The sequence below is a fragment of the Amblyomma mixtum genome, chromosome 5 (genome assembly GCF_055824585.1).
Source record: "Amblyomma mixtum isolate Tamu chromosome 5, ASM5582458v1, whole genome shotgun sequence".
Classification (NCBI taxonomy): domain Eukaryota; kingdom Metazoa; phylum Arthropoda; class Arachnida; order Ixodida; family Ixodidae; genus Amblyomma; species Amblyomma mixtum.
The window spans coordinates 167776912-167783489 of NC_143016.1; the positions used below are offsets into that span (position 1 = coordinate 167776912).

General features: G+C 48.9%; 1 long non-coding RNA gene across 1 annotated transcript; it reads right to left on the reverse strand.

Moving 5' to 3' along the window:
• Positions 1-5080: 5080 nt before the first annotated feature.
• On the reverse strand, positions 5081-6060 carry LOC149344538 (uncharacterized). The gene is made up of 2 exons (XR_016282774.1): positions 5840-6060; positions 5081-5224 (listed from the first exon to the last, which is right to left on the reverse strand). It is a non-coding gene; the product is annotated as an uncharacterized LOC149344538 (long non-coding RNA).
• Positions 6061-6578: the final 518 nt, after the last annotated feature.

Below are 6578 nucleotides of genomic sequence, written 5' to 3' on the forward strand. Positions count from 1 at the left end.
TTCATTGGATGCACTTGTGCGTCCGTGAGAAAAGAGAGCCCGGTGGCTGCCATATTGTGACTTGGGGCCGCACACTTCGCTGTCGTGAGCCCTGGGTTGCATGGCTGTTTGCCATGCCTTGGAACATTCACATAATTTGTGTGTGTCTCATAGTTGGGATCTCGATATTTTGTGAACAGATTTTAGTCGAGCACGAACCTCAGCTGTGTACACTACTCGCCATGTGGCAAAACAAAGTGTGCAGTATCAAGAATGAAAAATATCAACTACATAGAGCATTGTGGCAAACTCCCGTTAAAGTAGCATAGGCGCCAAATTCTGCTTGCACGTTTTCTTATTTGAAACAATGCACTAGACATTAGTATACAGAGTGTGCCATATTTATCTGTCCTGGTTGTAAAAAAATTCTGCACGAACTACTGGACTATTTGGGCTCAACCACAAACCGCAAAGAGCCGTAGATAGTCTGTGTCTTTTTATCAGTAATTTAACAATTGAACTTGCTTGGACTGGCTGGAATTGGCGAATAACTGCAGTTGTCTGCGCGCAGAATTTTCGTCGAGGCCAGCAGAGAAGCAGATTTGACAGGATGCCATCTGGGGCATTGTGAGACCTGCCCCAGCTTCAAGCAGGCGCATTGGTTGCTTCACAGTTCACTAGATGGCGTAGCCTCTCAAATCGGCTATTCCGCTCGCCTCGACGAAAATACTCTGCGCAGACGACGGCAGTTTTTTGCCGATTGCAGTCAGTCCAGGTAAGTTCCGATGTTAAATTATTTAACGGAAAACGCAAACTATCATACGCTGCCTTGTGGTCTGTGCTTGAGACGAAATAAGACCTGGACAGATAAATACGGAACATGGATCACCCCGTGGTATCCCCTTACGACCACTAAGTAATTTATAATAGAATATCTCCTTGATGCTATTTTCGATTTCATCAACCAGACGATGGCAGTGACGTCAAAGGTGGCTTTACGTCGCGTGAGGCTTCAGAAAAACTTCAGTATAATAGCTGATGCATAGTTTTAGTTTACTATTAAACCAACCTGCTTTAAAGGTGCACTGAAGAGGAATCTGAACTCGTCTTTTTTCATCTATTGAGGTATCGTTTTTCGTGTCTGCCGTGACCTAAAGCTACCTTTGACGTTGCAGCCATCGTTCAGGTGATGAAACAGAAACAGTATGTATGAGAGAGAAAATTCAGTAATAAATTATTCTGCGGTCGTACACGAGTACCACGTGGCAGTTAATGTATTCAAATGCCTTACGCATCATTGCGGAGAAGAAAACGTGTGACTATAAAATTAGGTGTCTTTACTCCTTTAAGTACTCTAGCTGTTACGACAAATTCTTGGATGCAGTGAACAATGTGAAACCATCTGGTTGGTTTTCCAGTCGGTAAACGTGCACGGTCCGCCACGGCAGGGAAGGATTTGTGGGTCGCTCTTGGAAGGGGCGGTCTGATCTGAACCATCTATTGGCGTGTTTTTGTGTGCCCCTTGTGGGGTTTTAATAGAGGAGATCAACACGTTTTCCCCGTTTAACCGCGGCTGACACAGTTCAAAACCGCGGGGACCCCACCCCGTGGTCGCGTACGCTACCGAGCGCACGCCGATCGCGGCGGGCCTTGCTCTGCGGGAACAAAGGAACGACACACTGGCTTACACAAACAAGGCATTTATTGCTACAACAACAATAACGCCGGCTAGCGCTACAAAATACGCTGAGGAATCGAGGATGCCCAACTCACCAGCACGGTTACGAGCGAATTCTGTTCGCCCACGCTAGGCCAAGGGAAAACTCCGAGGCCGGACGGGACGGGCTGGCGGGAACATGTTCCCACCACGAGGCGCCCGCCGACGAAGAGCGGAGCGGCGTGCGACAAGTCCGCGCGCCTTCCCGGTGCCGAGCAGAAGAGACCCGTCTCCTGTACCGCGCGCACGCAGCAAACACGCCATCCGGGGCGCTCGTGCCGCTTAAAGTCACTGGAAGAGTTCCAGTGACTTTAGTGCTGCTGCGACGTACGCCAGCGCCCTCCCCTGTTAGTTAAAGTAACTCAACTATAAGGAGGGTGCACTGCGGGGAAGCGAACCACAGGGGACGAGTCGCGTCCCCACACCCTACGCCCAGCGACTCCGCACGGCGCTCTTTACGCAAGCAAGAAAATCGGCAACGTTTTTGCTACTTCGCGAGCTGTGCTAAACTCAACGAGAACTGAACTGTGCGCACTGTGTTCCCAGTGGTGGTGGTGGTGATAAACTTGAATCTGTGAAGAGCTTTTCGGGCCCCTATTCCAGCTGCCTGGGCTGTTAGATGCGCCCGCTGAACATTGGTCTTTGATCTTCTATAGTTTGAGCTGGACAGCACGGCCGGCGAATGTTCAGGTTGTGGGTTCGGTATTTCGGTGCGGCCTCCATGCTTTGACAAGCCCATGTAGTGTAGGGTGTTCTCCGCATTCCCGGCTTAGCGGCACATTTGCCAATGCCACGTCTACTAAAATCGCGGCCACACAACATCTCTATAGTCCCATTCTGAAGAGCGGTTCAGAAAGTGGCTATCAGATGAATTCATTATGTACAGTAAATGCCTGCATGCACTGAGTGCGCATGCCGCTTAATTAAGCCCTCTGAAGTGAACTATATTGACATTTTTTTTTTTAATTCCCCGCTTCCACGCCTTGCGGTGCCGGGCTTTCGAGCGAAAGCTCGCGCACAACGTCATGAAGCGCACGTGACGTCGGCAGTAAAGGGCTTTCATTGGCTTACCAAAAACAGCAGCGAAGGTGTAAGTCTCTCGACTTTAATTGGGATGCACGGCCAACACCCTCGAGCGGCCGGAAGAAGATCGTGGTGTGTCCCCCTCCGGCACTATCCTCTAGCCGTGGCGGGAGAGTGAGTGAAAAATAAAATCAAGTAAACAATAACCGAGCCCGGTTGGCTGGTTGACGCTTTCGTGGGCCTCCGGAGTACGGTGGCGGTCTGTAACCTTTATTTTTTTTCTTGCTCGGTATGGTGTACAAAGGGAAAACGCTGAGGTCGCTTTTAATCGCCGATATCTATGGCGATGCATATATATAGATTTTTTTTTTCTTTGCGAGGGTGATAGGCGATGAAATATCAGTCAGTATTTGAGCTTTTTTTTTTTTTTTTGAGCGAAAAGCTCCACTTCTCGCATGCAAAGCTGAAGGTCAAATCAGGCCTGGATTTGACCTCTGACGCTTGCCGGAGGTGTAGCTGTGAATTAAGTCAAACCAGTACGTGACTTGTCGTAGCTGTTGCCGCTCATTCCGCCGCCACTCCGACCGCTTGCTGTCACAGGCCGCCGCTGTGGCTCAGTGGTTATGGTGCTCGGCTGCTGACCCGAAAGACGCGGATTCGATCCCGGCCGCGGCGGTTGAATTTCTTTGGAGGAGAAATTCTAGAGACCCGTGTACTGTGCGATGTCAGTGCACGTTAAAGAACCCCAGGTGGTCGAAATTTCCGGAGCCCTCCACTACGGCGCCTCTCATAGCCTGACTCGCTTTGGGACGTTAAACCCCATAAACCAAACCAAACCAGTTGTGTCACGTGACTAACCACGTGATTCGCTCTTGCTAAATAAAGGTCGGCGCTTACTGCCTAAACACCGCAGACATATAAACCGGTCGACGAGTTCAATTGAGCTGTGGAGGCGCCGGGCTGCTTCTAGCGATCCCTACAACAGAGTCACGAAGCCACGTTGGCTGGAGATAAGTCGCGAAAGCGGGCTCGTCTAGTTTATGAAGAACGGGAAGTACGTCTGAAGAAGCAGCGGCACAGAGCATTTAAAGGGGTAGAGACATCAAATTCCAAGGTTGTACAAAAGACTGCCATACGTTTCCTTTGTATGTGAGGACCAATAAGAGCGAAGTATTAAATTGAAGGGAGGTCTAGAACATATTTTAATTTCATTTTAAAGTATGTGAAAATGCTCACTCTTGAAGTCTGAGCCATCGCTAGTGCATCAATGTGACGTAGGAACAGAGAAGAAAACACAAGCATTTCCTACGTCATTGCACAGTTTTCTGACGTACGGGACCAAGTTTTGCGGTTTCGCGGCCTAGCAACCTTGGTTACGAGTGCTCACGAGTTTGTTTTTTTTTTTCTGCACGCTCGCGAGCGCGATGGTGCTTTACGCCCGGCGTTGCCGCAGGCGATGTCGTTGCCGAAAGATCCACTTTTGCAGAGGCATATTGCCCGTGCTCTAATGTAGGAAGCATTCTCTAGTATCATGGATGTTATGTATTTTCTTGTGCGAACGTGAAGTACACCGAGCATGCCGGCCGCCCGGCCAGCCTGGATCCCGTCTGCCGGCGTCATAAAAAGTGTGTTCTTGACGTAAATAATAAACCCTGGGATAAGAAATGTGAAAAATGTGTCATTTTTGAGGATCGCTGACGAATACTGAGCTGCTGGCAAAGGTAACGACTGTGATACAAGCAAACTTTTTGCCACAACCGCCTCGCAGCTGCCGCTGGCCCGACGTTGCGGTCCGGCTCGCCTGGCGCCCGCTCGCTTCGCTGCTGAAGACGTCGTGGAGATTTACCATACTATTATTTTATTGTGAGATGATGCTGTTGACAGTAAAGCGATGTGTAGAGTAGGCCTTTTATTATAGCGCAGGCGACTTCCGAAGCGCCGGCCGCAGCGACGACCACGGCAACCAGGCAGAAGAGCTCGTCGCCCGGAGCGCCCGCGAGCGATGCCGTTAGCTCGAAACATAAGCAGGCATGCTTTGTCGCTGCTCGAGCAGTCTTTCTGAGGGACTGCTGTACGGCGGCGAAGTGCGACACCGGTTGCGAGCGGAGCTTCCCAAGCAACCACCGATATCCTTCGGACGGCCGACAGAGATCTATTTCGGATGTTCTGTACGTCCGCTGAACATCCGCAAACAGCCGGTAGACGTCCGTCGGCCGTCCGAAAGGTGGCCAAAGGTATACGGTTCGCCCGCCGACGGACGTCCAGTTGAGTACGTCCATTGGCGGATCTTTCTCGAATATTCGCATATATGGTGCATGCGTGTTTTTTTTCACTCCGCGCACTGCAATAAAACCGAAACAATTTGATGCATAGCACGCATATTTTATTGTGGTTGATGATACATCAGCAGAGCAATGGGTTACATTCGGAAAATTTCTTAAATGTGACTCTTCAAATGTGGCAAGCTTGGGACACACATCCGTAATCTTCCCACCCACAGGATTTCTGAAATAAAAAAGAACGCGGCAAACATCAGTTATATGAAACAAATGGCACAATGCAGTAGCCCAAGTAAAAACATTGGAACCAATTAATAGAAGTGTTTAATGCTGCAAGTATAACAGACAATGCACTTTAACAAACACCTCAATAAGTATAAGGCAATAACAGCTCTCACTTTTCCACACCATATTTGACAATGTATCTGTACTTTATTTATTTTCATGGGCCTTAGGGCACTAACCTGCGCAGCACTGTACGCGACTGTGCACAGAAAGCCGCAAAGCTTCCGTTGCGAACCACTGCGACCTCACGTGCTTCCTATGGTCTGCCTTTCGCGCGTTGTCACTCTTTATATAGGCACAGTGAACATAGCGACGCCTCAAAAATTAACAAGATGCGAAAACACTCCGTCCCGCAACTTTGAAGAGGAGTGGGAATTAGTCGCGCGAGTTGAGGGTTCCCGCAGCTGTGTGATGTAGGCTCCCGAAAGTGTGAGAACAGCACACACTTGGGGAAGCCATCTCCTCGCGCTTACTGCTCCCACTGTCCTGTGAACGAATGTTATATGAGCATGCTGCATTGTCCTAGAAGCAAAGTTCCAAGAAGTGTGATTGATACCTTCGTAGGCAATCACATGTGCACTAAGCCTTCTTTACACCAAGGTCGACGCAGTACGGGATTCCAGTGTTCCTGAAGAGCTTCAGGCGCTTCCTGTATCTTTCGAATTGCTTAAGTTACATACAACTTTCGTCCACAGACCGAACAAAGCCACATTTTAATAATAACAGAGCTATAAAGATCAGCGCGACACTACTACGCGATATATCAACAACAGCGCTACGGAGCCGTACTGATGGATTGGATTGGTGTCATTGGTCATTGGTCTGACCGCGACCTGACATCTATGATGATGGTGATAGCAGAATGCACGGGAGTCAACGTTGACGGCAGTTTTGATGCTTACGAATGGTTTCATTGGCAAGTTTAGCTAGCAAAACAGTGGACATGTCGCGCAACTCCGCTAATTTGGAGAAGTTTTATAAATATAAAACTAGTCATTGAGTTCTTGCAAAATTCTGCAACACCTGCTTCTCCTCTTAGATAAATTTAGCTCGTTGGCGGCTCTTGCACTGCAGGTAGGAGTGGAATCGTACCAATTTACAAACGTCTTCGCGTCAAACCCTCCAACTGATGCAAATAAAACAGTATACATACACGAAAGACTCGAATTTTCTGTGAAATAAAAAACGTCCATACTCATGGCCTGGGAAAATACTCGACCTTACATCCTTCGGACGTCCACCTCGTCTCTCATGCGGATATACAAAAGTGGACACTGTCCGTACGTCCAGCGGAT